The 13,936-nt window shown below is 44.0% G+C and overlaps 1 protein-coding gene and 1 long non-coding RNA gene across 6 annotated transcripts in view; one reads left to right on the plus strand and one right to left on the minus strand.

Moving 5' to 3' along the window:
- Window positions 1-13,936, minus strand: part of MAPK6 (mitogen-activated protein kinase 6) — a 36,959-nt gene that overhangs the window by 10,108 nt on the left and 12,915 nt on the right. Inside the window, exon 1 of one of the 4 annotated variants that reach the window (XM_061594814.1) lies at window positions 5,935-6,034. The exons of 1 other annotated variant lie outside the window; for it this stretch is intronic. The gene's annotated coding sequence lies outside the window, so the exon portion shown is untranslated. Of the gene's footprint in view, window positions 1-4,807; window positions 4,957-5,167; window positions 5,458-5,934; window positions 6,035-13,936 lie in introns of those variants that run through there. 2 more of the 4 variants (XM_061594812.1, XM_061594815.1) reach the window with 2 other exon arrangements.
- Window positions 13,446-13,936, plus strand: part of LOC133369557 (uncharacterized) — a 29,429-nt gene continuing 28,938 nt past the window's right edge. For both annotated transcript variants that reach the window (XR_009758915.1, XR_009758914.1), the window contains exon 1: window positions 13,446-13,606. This is a non-coding gene — a long non-coding RNA (uncharacterized LOC133369557). The remainder of the gene's footprint in view (window positions 13,607-13,936) is intronic.

Raw genomic sequence — 13,936 nt, forward strand, 5'->3', positions numbered from 1 at the left:
GAGTAACTGCACACTGAGATAGAGCACAGTAAACTACAGTTTAGCTATGTTATGCGAAGAGGCAACACTGCTTGAAAGTACTGTTGCGGATAGGAAGAACGTAGTCTCACTGAAGTCCATTTGAGGCCTACAGAATTACTTTGAAGAATCATATTTGAGGATACCAGACTTAAAGAAATGGAATAAGTGTTATCTTTGTTTTGCTGCTCAAGAGTTAAACAATGAAACTGGTTTGTTTATTATTTATTTGATTTATATCCCACCCTTTCTCCCAGTAGGAGCCCAGGGCGGCAACACCCTGTTTGGCAACAAACAAGAACCATCCCTAAACAGCTTATAGTTTTTAGCACGATAATTTGTTCAAACTAAGACAGAGAGTATAGCTGTTCACTCGGTATTGGAAATGTAGTAAAACAAAAAACAAAATAAAAAAACCAAGTGTATCCGCAGCTTGCAACTCACCAAGCAAGTTTACAGTGCTGCCTTCAATGCTATTTCCTTTGCTATGCATGTAATCCAACAGAAAAACCAAACTAGCCCAACAAGTAATTGGCTTGTAGTTCCAGAGCACTACCAATGATTCATTCGATGTAGACTTGTGGCAAGTTAAGGCTTCAGCTCTAAGCTAACCTCTAGGTTGCACCCAGCTTCTCATACCCCTTGAGTGAGAGACAAGGGGGAGTGTTTGGTATGAATGCTTTATTCAGAGCGTATGTGTGCATTATTTGGCTATATGTATGTAGGTTTGAATGGTTCTTATGGTATGAATATGCAAGTGTGCTGTTTTTAGGATGTGAGGTTGAATTGTGTGAGTGCTTATAGAGTGTGATTTGAGGTATGTTAAAATAGTATGTTAAAAAAGCTTGAGTGTGTTGGCTGAGAATGTTGGTATGTTTGAACACTTGATCTTGTAAGGGTGCATTTAAGTAAACTAAATGGTATCTATTTTCAATTGTAGTTAGATGAAATTCTGTTATAAAGCGGGCTGTTTTAATTGTTTTGCTTTATTACATTATGATTAAAAATGAGCTGATTTTGTTTTATCTACTATGTTTAAAAATATACTTTTTTTAAGGGTAGGGGATATTTTGTTTAGTCTACTATGTTATGATTTTTCCTTGTACTTCCTGTACTTAATTTTATATGCAATGTTTGTATTGTATGTTGATACTAAAGAGGCCATTTTGTTCAGTTATTTGTATTTTATCAATTGTAGTTTTTTGTATGCTGTTTTAAGATGTTTGACTTGCGCTGTACACCGCTTAAGGGTTTTATTTAAATGTAAGCGGTATATAAATTTACACAAACAACAACAATACTACTACTACTACCAGTTAAGCAGTTAACACTGCTATCTCAAATCTACTTATTTTTCAAGTCATGGTTTAAATTTAAACTATTAAATGCAGAATACTTTGTCAGAAGACCACAGGGCATAAAATTAAACGTCACCTCTGAGTCATAGCTGCATGCTTCAAACAGAAAACAATGCTATTAAAAGTCTGCTCATTAAGCACACTTTTCTGCCCAGTCATATTACTACCACCAAAAAGATTTAACAACAACAAAATTACTTTCAGCACAGTTTCTGGATTTCCATGCACAAACGTTCAAACTTGCCAATAACTTCTTATGACACATCAATCAACTTTGTGTCACTGAGCTTCAGTATAACCCCCGAGTTTTACAATTTGTTCAGTCTACAGGAAGTATGAGTATTAATCATTTCTGCAGTGCTTTACCATTTTTAACTTTTTTTACACCTACAATAACCTTTAGAGGCAAAGTAAGCTGAAAAACTGTTACTTGCTTAAGACCTCCTATAAAGTTTTATCATCAAGCAAGAATTAGAAGCTGGATCTTCCAGACCTTACATTTTATCTTCTGTACCACACTTGGCTGACCCTCAACAAAACTTCTGTAGTGCAACAAATATTAAAGGAAAAAGATGCCTTGATACATAGCAAGAGACAACAGGTCAGAATTTTTTCTTGGTCACTGCAATAGTACCTTATTTTATAAGCAGCCCTTGTTCTTAACTTGGCTGTTTTAAAATAACAACAACATCATGTAGAATCAAACTATCAGCCCCACAACCATGTTCCCAGTTTCTCAGAGAACTACCAGTTACATAGAAAATATTAAAGTTACTTAGGTGCTGAATATAGATTCTCTTCTAGTGGCAATACACATAGGATGACTGCTAGCTCAATACTGTTGGTAATCATTTCAAACAGATGATTTAAAAAAAGAATTATTCTATTCTACCCTACCTTTACAGGGAATATTACATACGGCTGATCACCACTGTGCATTACACTATGTTTTGCAGTATCAGGATAAGAGCTTCTAGTAAGACTAGCATTTTGTAATGACAGATACAAAACTCACTAGATAATCAGTCAATAATTGAAACTCCTATTTTTATTACAAGTAAGACTGCAAAGGTTAAAAGAAAGCTGTTATACAAGCTGATATCAGTTCAAGCTCCATATATGTAACTATACAAGTGCTTATGTGGATTTTTTTAAATATCAGCCACGTTGCACACAGTAGGGAATGAGTCATCATAAGAACTCCTGAAACCGCAGCTTTTCCCCTCAAACCTCCCACCTAGTTTCCACACTTTCTGAAGACCAGGGACTGTTAACTTATACATACTCAAAAGCAGTATATGAAGTCACTACACTTTCTCATTATAAACCCTCTATTTCTCAAAAAATTGTATGCTGTTTAATCTTTCTCCCAAGTTACTTTCCAAAATTATAGCTATCTTTTGAACTGTTGGGAGGAAAAGACTCCTTCCCTCTGGAAAAAGACAGACACAAAAAAGTAGATGGTAACATATAATGAAAACTACTGCTTCTTGCTTGAATCACCACAGTAAGTCACTACTTTTTACTATTTCTTTGCTGTGTACTTGGGTAATGAAACTGAACTGAGAGCAAGTAATTTCAGCCACCAAAAACTGTCTTTGGCATTATCACCATGAAGCTTTGCTAGTGAACTGTACCCTTCTTCCCAAACAGATTAATGACCACCTTTAGTCCAATTTAAGCTCATTTTCCTGCATTAAGCCTACAATCCTAGCCATACGCTTCTAAGTCCCATTGCTGGGACATACTTCTGAGTAGGAATGCACAGTAGTATTCTGTAGTTACCTGTAAATTAAAAGGGAATATAGTTCTCTTCAAAAGGGAGCTTCCTTTACAGTTCAGAAGAGCCTATATTACGTCTCAGTCAATGTACTCTTCCTAGACAAAAGCTATATAAGGCTCCTTCTGACTGAATCACACAGGCAATCCAGTGATCCTGGTCCCTCCCAACAGTGGGCAGTAAGAGACAGGGAACCCAAACAAAGCTCCCCCATGTAGCAATCCTGGAGAACCACAGAAAAAAGTTTGCCTGCTTGCAGACAATTGTTTTGTCTCCTAACAATATTTCTGCCATAGTCTGTTTGCTCTTTGTCACAATGGCTATTTCCCCCTCCTTTGTCTGTATTACATACAATGATTGTACCCTCTACTAGCAGGACCTGATATTTTAACAAGGTCTTCGATGCCACTGAAGAAGAAATCTACCTTCAGATGTCTTTCAGACACCGGGAAGGGGATCTGAAGAGAGAAAGAGAAAAACCTACAGCTTCGTTTAACCACAGGGCCCCTAAACCTCTGTCATTATTATAATGCAATTGCTTTGCGCACCACAAGTCGCCGCTTTCCCGGGGCAGTTCTTAAATAGAGGTGGACACGAGGCAAGCACTAACAACAGAAAGGCAAAAAAAAGAGGCATCGGATTTTCCAGTCCCTTTGGATACAGAAAAACACAGATCCCCCCCAATCAGTCTGTAATTGAACACAGAAATACTGCACCAGCAGCTCCTGCTTTTAAAGGCACAGCGCAAGAGAGGCCGGGAAATGAATGAAGACTGTCCTGAAGGCAAGAGGGCCGCCGCAAATGCCGCAGTGCCTGGTGGCCACCGAGGGAGGGAGGAAGAAGAGGAAACAAGCAGGGCAGGGCTCTTTGGGGTAGTGAATGTTTATTTCGCAAGAAAGACGCCGCGCCAGACGACACCGGATCACACATCCTTTTTAAATAAAACTCCTAATTAAGGAATCCGTAAACGCGTCACTGTTGCGTCCTCGCGGGGATTAGAAAATCCCTACTCTGCCCACTTAAAAAAGAAGTCTACAAGGGAGTGCTATCCATGTTTACTCGGAAGCCAGCCTCACTAAATTCAGAGGAGCCCATTCTTAAGCATGGACAGAGTCGCCAAGCCTTCGCCGCGGAATCCCCTGCGCGTTTTCACACGGAAGCAAACTCCGCGGCGTGTTCAACCCACATCAGAGTGAAAATTGTTTTAGGATCGCCCTCTAAGAGTGTGAACTAACGCTTGGGGAGGGGGTGTCACCCCGATCGAGGGGTGGCGGCGGCGAACCCCGTCCACGGGTCTCACGCAAAAGAAAAAACACACGGACTAGGGAGAAAGTCCCATCAAACTCAGTGGGGCTTCCTTCCTAAGAAAACACGTGCCGAGGATCGTGGTGTGAGAGCACTCCCAAAAAACGCAGGGCTTTAGGGGGTCGGTGTTCATGGTAGTGGGCACTCAGGCGGGAGGGAGCCCTAACCCCGGCCGCCACGCGGGGACCGCCCGCTGCCAGCCGCCTCGAAGCACTTCAATCTCCCCCGTCCCGGCCTCCATTGTCTGGGAGATGGAGAAGGGAAAAGGGCAAGAAAATGAAGATGGGCTTTCCTCCGTCCGAAAGGGGGATTTCCCAAACGCAGAATAGGGAGGGTTCCAACCCACCCAATTCCCGCTGACGGGAACGGCCGCAACGAACCGGCCTGGGGGAGTTTGCCTTTCCAACCCCGTCCTCCTCCTCGCCCACCACGGAGCGTTGCCGCCCGAGAGGCTCCCTCAGCGAGGTCCGCCGCACTGCGGAAGGCCTGGCAGACCAACCCGGCGTCTGAGGCCCCTACAGGGCGCAGGAGCAGCGGCCCGGAAAGAACAAAGCGCTTTTGTGCAGTGGCAGGAGGAGGGGAAACGAGGCCGCCGTCGCCACTCGCGCTGCGGCCCGAGCTGCGCTCCTGGCCCTCCCCTCTGCCCGACCGCCTCACGCGGGTTTCTTTCTCCCTGCCGCCGCAACTCCCCCCCGCCCAAACTCACGGGGCTGCCCAGGCTCATGAAGGAAGAAGAGAGGAGGAAGCCTGAAGGAGCTGCTCGAAGCAATAGCAGCGCCGCCGCCGCCGCCGGGCCTTCGCGGGAGCCTCTCGACGCCAGCAACAGAAGCCTCGCTCTCACCGCGGCTACTGCCATGTAACCCGGCTACGAGGACAGGAGAAGGGGGTCCAGCAAGCTCCGCCTTTCGGGTAGAGCGACGGGCGGGCCCGGGCTCGAGTTGCTCCGCCTCGAGAGGATGGGAAACAACGTGGCGGTTGAGGTCAAGGCGGCGGCGCGAGGCCTTGTCCGAGGGCGGGGTTTGCGTCTGAAAAGCTCGCGCCAATAGCAGCAGCAGCAGCAGCAACATCGAACAATCGTGCCCGTGTCATTATTGTACATAATATGACGACGAGGACAAAATGTGTACAACGCCACGTGATAACGAAACGTTAAAAAAGAAAGCCGCCTTTATTCAGGGGAGAAACAAGGGGAACTATCACCTGCGTGTGGCAGAGTCGCAGCGAGCAATCTCGCCGCAAACACTGAAATGAGAGGAATTAAGGACCTAAGTAAATACTGAACCGAGTAGGAAACCTCAACCTTCACAGAATAAGCCTTTACCCTCATGCCACATTTCCTGTATCTGTAACTGACAGTAAAAGTATTTTTGTATTATTCAGAAGAACCCACAGTGTTCGCGGATGAGGCCTAAAGTCTCTGGCAGTCTAAGCCTAAATACGGATGACTGATATAAACCTTCAATTGAAGCCTACCTTCATTTCCGCCGTCCTCTGTTTCCTAACCTGCATCCATTTTCTAATTTGTAAACCACTAGGGGCAGAGACTTGTCTTGTACTCTGCAAAAATGGCATGTACAGAGATGGTGCTACCTAGGCATAAATCATCATTTTACCCCTCCTGTGGTCTGCATGATTTAATCTGGAGCAGGTTTCATATGAGCCAGGTCCAAGGATTGTCAGGGGTTTTGTAACCACTGACCATTATAACTGGCACACATCTTAACCTGTATTGAGGTTTAAAGCCCAGCCCTTATTTTTTTAAAAAGAAGCAAACCTCTAATCTGGAGTTAACTACTACATCCGTTACAAGAATCAACACAGATTAATTTAACCCTTTAAAATGTGAATGCTTTTCCTGACCCTTTAAATGCATACTAAAGTATAAAGTGGGGACATCTGATCCTGCAGAGGTTAGGAGTGGGGGGCACTGTATTGCAGTGGTTCCATTCCTTCCTCTCTGGGAGATACCAAAGAGTAGCACTGGAGGAGGAGGTTTCGGATCCCTGGCCTCTCACTTGTGGGGTGCCACAGGGTTCGATCCTCTCTCCAATGCTTTTTAATATCTATATAAAGCCGCTGGGAGCAATCATCAAGAGATTTGGGCTGCAGTGTCATCAGTATGCGGATGACACACAGCTCTATCTCTCATTTAAATCTTCACCAAGGTTGGCTGTGGAAACCCTGTCCAAGTGTCTGGAGTCGGTGAGTGGCTGGATGGGAAGGAATAAGCTGAAGCTGAATCCTAACAAAACCGAGGTGCTGTTTGTGGGAGACAAGGGTAGGTTGGGAGATATAGACCTGGTGCTTAACGGGGTATGTTTGCCCCTGAAAGACCAGGTCTGTAGCCTGGGGGTCATTCTTGACTCCCAGCTGTCCATGGAGGCTCAAGTTTCGGCTGTGAGCCGGGCAGCTCTGTATCAACTCCATCTGATACGGAGGCTACGCCCCTACCTTCCCAATCATTTGCTCCCACCGGTGGTACATGCCCTGATCACCACTCGCCTAGACTACTGTAATGCGCTCTATGTGGGGTTACCCTTGAAAACGGTTTGGAAGTTACAGCTGGTACAGAATGCAGCGGTGCGTCTGATCGCAGGCAGCCGCTGGCGGGATCACATCACTCCTGTGTTAAAGGAGTTGCATTGGTTACCAGTTGCGTACCAAGCCCAATTCAAGGTCTTAACCTTTAAAACCCTATATGGTTGTGGCCCAGCTTATCTGAAGGAGCGCCTCCAGCATCGACAGGGATGCCGCTCAACAAGATCAGCCTCAGAAGACCTTCTCTGGATCCCACCAGTTAAAACAGCTAGACTGGTGAGGACTAGAGAGAGGGCCTTCTCAATAGTGGCCCCCCACCCTGTGGAATTCTCTCCCAAATGATCTACGCCATGCCCCGTCTATAATGAGCTTCCGCCGGACCCTGAAGACCTGGCTTTTCAGGCAGGCTTTTGGGACGGGTTAAGTTTGTACTGTTTTTAAACTTTTAATTGTTTTAGTTACTGTTTTATCTGTACGTCGCTCAGAGTGGCTGGACAACCAGCCAGATGGGCGACTAATAAATTTAATAATAAATAAATAAATAAAATCCTTAATAGAGGTTAGGGGTTAGCTATTTGATTATTATTGTGCCCAACAAATACTCCCAAATGCTGTTCTACGAGCAGAACAGATGATCTAACATAATGGCTGAGAAATCTAACAGATAAAAGGGATGAGGCAGCCAAGTGGAAAATAAGTATGAGAAAGAATTGATACCTGAATGTGCTTATTATCCTCTTCCCTCCTGACCCTTTTTCTTTTTGTATCACATCTATTAGATTGTAAGTCATTATTTTAAATGACAAACCACCTGAAGTGCATGGCAGAGGCTATACTCCAGAGGCTTGACTTTCTCTAGGGAGAATTTGGTGGTAAACATAGTAAGTAAAGCACAATACAGTAAAGAAAAGTAAAAATAAACAAATGTTATCTAATGGCCTGGTGCCAGAGACAGTTCTGGGTAGGGAGGAGCCAAATGGCAGTTGGTCCCAGCCAGGCTGATGGAGAGAACCACGTATGGCACAATAACATGGCATCATAATGCAGAATACAAGGGTGTGATCTTATTACGCAAAAATGCATTTATACTGCGCACAGATGGATTAAAAGCACTCTTTCGATCACCCTGATTGTAAAGGTATCAGTATGAGCAATAGCCTTGATTAAAAGGGGTTAAATCTGTAACTACAGGTCCACATCCACAACATACATTTAAAGCCCCATTATAATGCTTTAAAAGTCATGGCTTCCCCCAAAGAATCCTGGGAATTGTAGTCTGGTAAGGGTGTTGAGAGTGTTAAGAGACACCCCCCCATTCCCCTCACCGAGCTACAATTCCCAGACTTTCCTGGGAAGAGGGATTGATTGTTAAACCACTCTGAGAGCAGTAGCTCTATGTGGGCAATAGGGGCCTCCCAACAACTCTCAGCAACCTTACCAGACTACAGCTCCCAGGATTCTTTGGGGGAATGAATGTTACAGTGGTATAAAATGGACATGGACTGCCTTCAAGTCAATCCCAACTTATGGCAACCCTATGAATAGGGTTTTCATGGTCAGCGGTATTCAGAGGGGGTTTTCCATTGCCTTCCTCTGAGGATGAGAGACAGTGATTGGCCCAAGGTCACCCAGTGAGGTTCATGGCTGTGTGGGGATTCAAACCCTGGTCTCCCAGGTCGTAGTCCAACACCTTAACCACTACACCACACTGTGTAATAGGGCTTTAAATGTATGGTGTGCATACTTGGCAAGAGGCAGTAGGAGAGAAGGCATCTAATTCAGGACTACATCTGAGCTAGAGCAGGCCAGAGCTTAGCCCCAATATGCATTCAGCTTCAGTCCTAATGCTCAGTTCTGTGATGTGTGTAAAGTAATAAGTGTTTTAAACAGAATGCAAGGCCATGCAACAGCAGCCATATTTTTCCTAGCAGGATTCGTGCCCCTTTGCTGCATGACAATACTGAAAACTGGCAGAGGAATGTAGTGACTCCCTCTGCAAAACATTGTGTTTTGAGGAGCTATAAAACATGTTCATGATTAGGATAGCCAGATGAAACAGGGCTTTTCCACCTCTAAGATTTGTGTAGAAGAGAGACTATCACTAGGTTTAGTGTGCAAGACATTGAAGGTGCAGGAGTCCTGTCTTTTCCATCTGAACACCCTATTCATTATTAGGAAATGGACATGCATGTGTGAACAGGGTTATAATGAAAAATCTACCCAGTTATGATCAACCAAGTACTCTCTTGCATTTACCATACTTGTGCCAAGTTCAGACAAATATTCTCAGCCACTGGGGAACTCCCTTTCCCTAAAGACTTGCCTGAACGTGAGCCTCTGTATCTTTTGGAAGCACTGTACAACCTTTCCCCCTCAAAGATACCAACTTGGAAATATATTTTACACTGCAGGCTGCCTATTTAAGTTAGTAAAATTGGCATGGCCAAGTGAAAAAGAGCACAGAGCTCCTATACCTCTAATAGTTGTGTGGAGGAGCACAAGTTTCCCTGATTGTTTTCCATTTTAATGTTTTTTAAAATGTTTTAATTATTTAGACAGCTTTTATTTTAATTACAGAGCACTCCCATAGGTTCTCTCCTGTGATACTAAAAAAATTTTGTGGTCTCCTTCCCTCAAATTTTGTTCATTTTAAAGAAAATATTTGTATTTTTTAAAAGAAATAATTCTTTTTACTGACCATTTCCACAGGTCTCCTGCTGTGATTTTGTGATGTCAGAAAGTTTGCAACCTCCTAAAAGTCTTCATTTTAAAAAAATCATTAAAATTGACCACACCCACTTTGACATGCAGCCCCCTGGAGCGTGACCACGGCCACAGTAGGTTTGTTTGGGGGCTGGAAGATTTGAACGGATGGGTTGGCATGCTTCTGATGATTCTGAAGAGCCTGGGTTCTGGGAAAGGAAGGATAAAAACAAGCGCTCCAAGCTGGTCTCTGATCATGTGGCAGTATGGAATTCCTTCGGTTGCACTGTAGCTGACATTCAGCACAGCAACAGGAATGAGCTGTGATATTTCTAATAGTGGCTTATTGGAAAATGCTGGGCAAATCCTGCTGTTCCCTGAACAGAGACATAATAACATAAGAAGAGCATGCTAGATCAGGCCAATGGCTCATCTAGTTCAACATCCTGTTTTTATGTGGCCAGCCAGATGCCCATGGGAAGCCTGCAAACAGGACCTGAGTTCAACAGCACTCTCCCTGCAGTTTCCAGCAACATATCAACAAGAAGGGCTTGACAAAATTAGTGACAGAAATTGAATCTATTTCTACAAAGGAAAACAAGAGGGCTTCCCTGGTTGATCTCAGAGAGTGGGAAAGTTTATGTCAAAGGAGATGGTCTTTTTGGATCCTGTTCAAGGTTTTAAAGGTCCTAAGCAGAATTTTGAATGGGCCCAGAAACAGACCAGAAGCCAATGAAACTGGTATAAAAGGGGAGGTGCATGCTCTTCAAAATAAGACTCCAACCAAACGTTTAGCTGCTATGTTTTGAACCTGATAAAGTTTCTGGACATTTTGCGAAGGAAGGCTGACATAGTATAGTAAATTAATCTTTTTGTAACCAATACATGTGCCACCATGGTGAGACCAGCATCTTGCAAGAACAGTTGCAGTTGGTGTACCAGCCTAAGCTGAGGAAAAGGACTCCTGGTGACACACCCGCATTGAACAGGATGTGGGCAATGTGATAATTAAGGGCTTAGCAAACAAGTCTCAGTCAGCCACTGACAAATCCTCCCCATGGCTGGGGAAGGCCACAGGTTAGCCAAGGAATATACACTGAGCAGAAGTGCATGGATGCAAATGGTAAGTATTGTCTCTTCACTACGATCGCTGCCACAGAGTAGGCTCAACAATGAGCTCTTACCTGTGTTTGATCCAATTCACCCAGTGTTTTCTGCACCCAGCATTCCATCCATGGTCCCAGCTCCCTGGTAAATCAAGGAACTGAATGAGTTCTGTTTATCTGGAGAGGGCTCTTGTTGAGAATGATCATGCCATCCATGGTAATGGCTTGAAGATGGTATTTCAAAGCTGTTTATGGAGTTAATGGGATATGGCATTCATAGGGAGCAACGAATGTCAGGAGCCGCCTTGATGGCATCAAAGTGTGCCGATGACATGAGGGAAGAATTGACATGAATAACTTATTTCCCAACTCATGCTGACTGAGGGCAGAGTGGGAGTATTCCTATTTTTCTCACATACATTGACACACAGTGGAGACCTATGTGCTATGCTGGAACCTGTGGCACTCCAGCTGTTGATAAAACTCCCATCTCCCATCAGCCTCAGCCAGCATTTATTCCTCTCGAAAAATGTATAAACCATTTAATTAAAGAAAAAATCTAAGCCGTGTGCAGAAAGTAACTATCAACAGCACACATAAAATTAGCTAAATTTTAAAAACAAGTATACATTAATAAGTCTGGATAGGCTTGCTGAAATAAAGTGTTTAAGAGGCATCTCAAACAGTATAGCAAGGGTGCCTGACATGTTGGTGCTGCCCCACTAAAAGATTGGCTCCTCAGGGATGTGGAACGAGCATTCTATAGCACTTGTAAAAGTGCAAGTTCCATAAATTTAAGCGGTCAAGTAAGCATATATGGGGAAAGGTGTTTACCATGGTGCCCACGAAGGCATTCAATGGTGCCCCCAGCAGGCAGTCCAGAATCTGAGCTTTCGTTTAAAATCAAAAGCAAGTTTCTAGTCCTCCTAGAAAGAAAGTTAGGGAGCAAACTATGCAGGTTCCCTTCTAAACAGTTTATGTGAAAATGAGCCAGATTGGCTGCTCCTACCTGTCGCTTTTATTAGCCAATGAGTGAAGTCTGATCTGTGATTGATAAGTGCATTTTTCGGACACCAGAATAGAAATCCTTGGGGTCCCAAAGTGCTGCTGTTGTGCCATCCCTTTTAGTGCACTTTTCCTGCTTCTGTCTTTTTTTTCCCCTAGGCCTTGGAATCTCCATAGTTTACCCTTCCTGTTTTCCTAAAAACCAGAATGAATCTTTCCTATGCTGGGTTCACCTAGAAGTTATTTTCTGGAAATACTACTACACAATATGTATGGGTGAATAATCAATAATCCCTCTCCCCTCAAAAGGCAAATGTGTAAACTTTGCAAAGCGGGTTAGGCTGGCATGTCTCCTGCTTTGCGTTAGCTAAAGACAAGGGACTCAGTAAGAATTCACTATATAGTTAACTTACAATACAATGGTACACACGTCTACTCAGAAATAAGTCTCTTTGTGTTTAATGGGGCTTACTTCTAGGTGAGTGGGTATAGGATGGCAGCCTAGGCTTAAGTTTAGAGTTGGCATTGGGGCAAGCAGGGTTTTTTGTGCCTTTAACAGCTGCATGGCAGGCAGAAATTCACCAGATCAAGCCTTTTCTAGAATGGAAACATAATTATGGGGAAAGTTACACCATGAATACTCTTTGAATTTTGTAATGCCACACCCTCACAGCCATTTTGTATTATGCCACACCCCACGGCAGCCATTTGTGACTGGTGCCCCCAATGCTGTCTCAAAATTTGAAATGTGCCCTCTGCTACAAAAGGTTGGTGATCCTTGAAGTAAACTGATCACAAGCTTTTAAGGACTTTATATTAGGGTTGCCAGGTCCATGGCCTGAGACTGATCCTGTATCTTTAGGAGAAGAGAAAGTCAGCCAAGTGCAGGTGTTCTTGCAACACAGTAATGGGAAAAACCACAAGGTGGAATTCTCCCTTCCCCCTGCACAACTTTTAAAGCTACAGAAGACCTCTTGGACTCAGAGGCTGGGCCTGGCAACCAAGAGGTCTTCTGTATCTTTAAAAGTTGTGCAGGGGGAAGGGAGAATTCCACCTTGTGGTTTTTCCCATTACAGTATTACAAGAACACCTGCACTTGGCTGACTTTCTCTTCTCCTAAAGATACAGGATCAGTCCCAGGCCATGAACCTGGCAACCCTACTTTATATACTAATTGTGAGAGCCAGTGTGGTGTAGTGGTTAAGGTGTTGGACTACGACCTGGGAGACCAGATTTAGAATCCCCACATAGCCAAGAAGCTCACTGGGTGACATTAGGCCAGTCACTACCTCTCAGCCTCATGAAAATCCTATTCATAGGGTCACCATAAGTCAGAACCAACCTGAAGGCAGTACATTTACTTTTATACTAATTGTAAAACCTTGAACTTGGCCTGGTAAATTGGCAGCCAGTGCAGATCTTTGAGCAGAGGTGTAATATGCTGATAGGATCTCATTCCTGTCACCAATCATGCTGCAGCATTCTGCACTAACAAGTTTCTGGACCAACAGCAAGGGAAGCCCCACAAAGAGTACATTGCACTAATACAATCTTAACGTTTCCAATGCCTGTATTATTTGTGGTCAAGCTATCCCAGTCCAGGAATGGTTGCAGCTGACAGACTCATCAAAATTGGCAAAAGGCAATCCAATGGCCAGGATGATGGGTGTTGTAGCCCAGCAACATCTGGAGGGACACAGGTTCCCTACTCCTGGGCCATACATTTAACCAAAACAGAAAGGAGCTGCATGATCTAAGCTCAGGAAGGCTGATGCAGCTGCCAGAGGTCAACTGTAAGTATTTGTTTAGTCTGATTATAGTTGCAACTACTTTGAGAGACAACCAATTTGGTTCAAGACTCCTCTGGTCCAGAGTTGGGAGGGGATGTTTTAATGCTTGGCAGTGCCCTAGGAGATTAACAGACACTTGGAATGGAAACTGACTTACTTCAGGCTTTTCTTGTGGAACAAGTAGCTCCTTCAAACACAGTTTTTCCAGGTGACTCACTTTTTCCATTTCTCCCACAGCATTTCTGTCTGTTGACCATTCCTTTACCCCTTTCACCTCCTGCATCTACCAGCACAATCCTATGCATACCACTTTCTATGGGAATCTGTCTTGGC

The sequence above is a fragment of the Rhineura floridana genome, chromosome 14 (genome assembly GCF_030035675.1).
Source record: "Rhineura floridana isolate rRhiFlo1 chromosome 14, rRhiFlo1.hap2, whole genome shotgun sequence".
Lineage (NCBI taxonomy): Eukaryota > Metazoa > Chordata > Lepidosauria > Squamata > Rhineuridae > Rhineura > Rhineura floridana.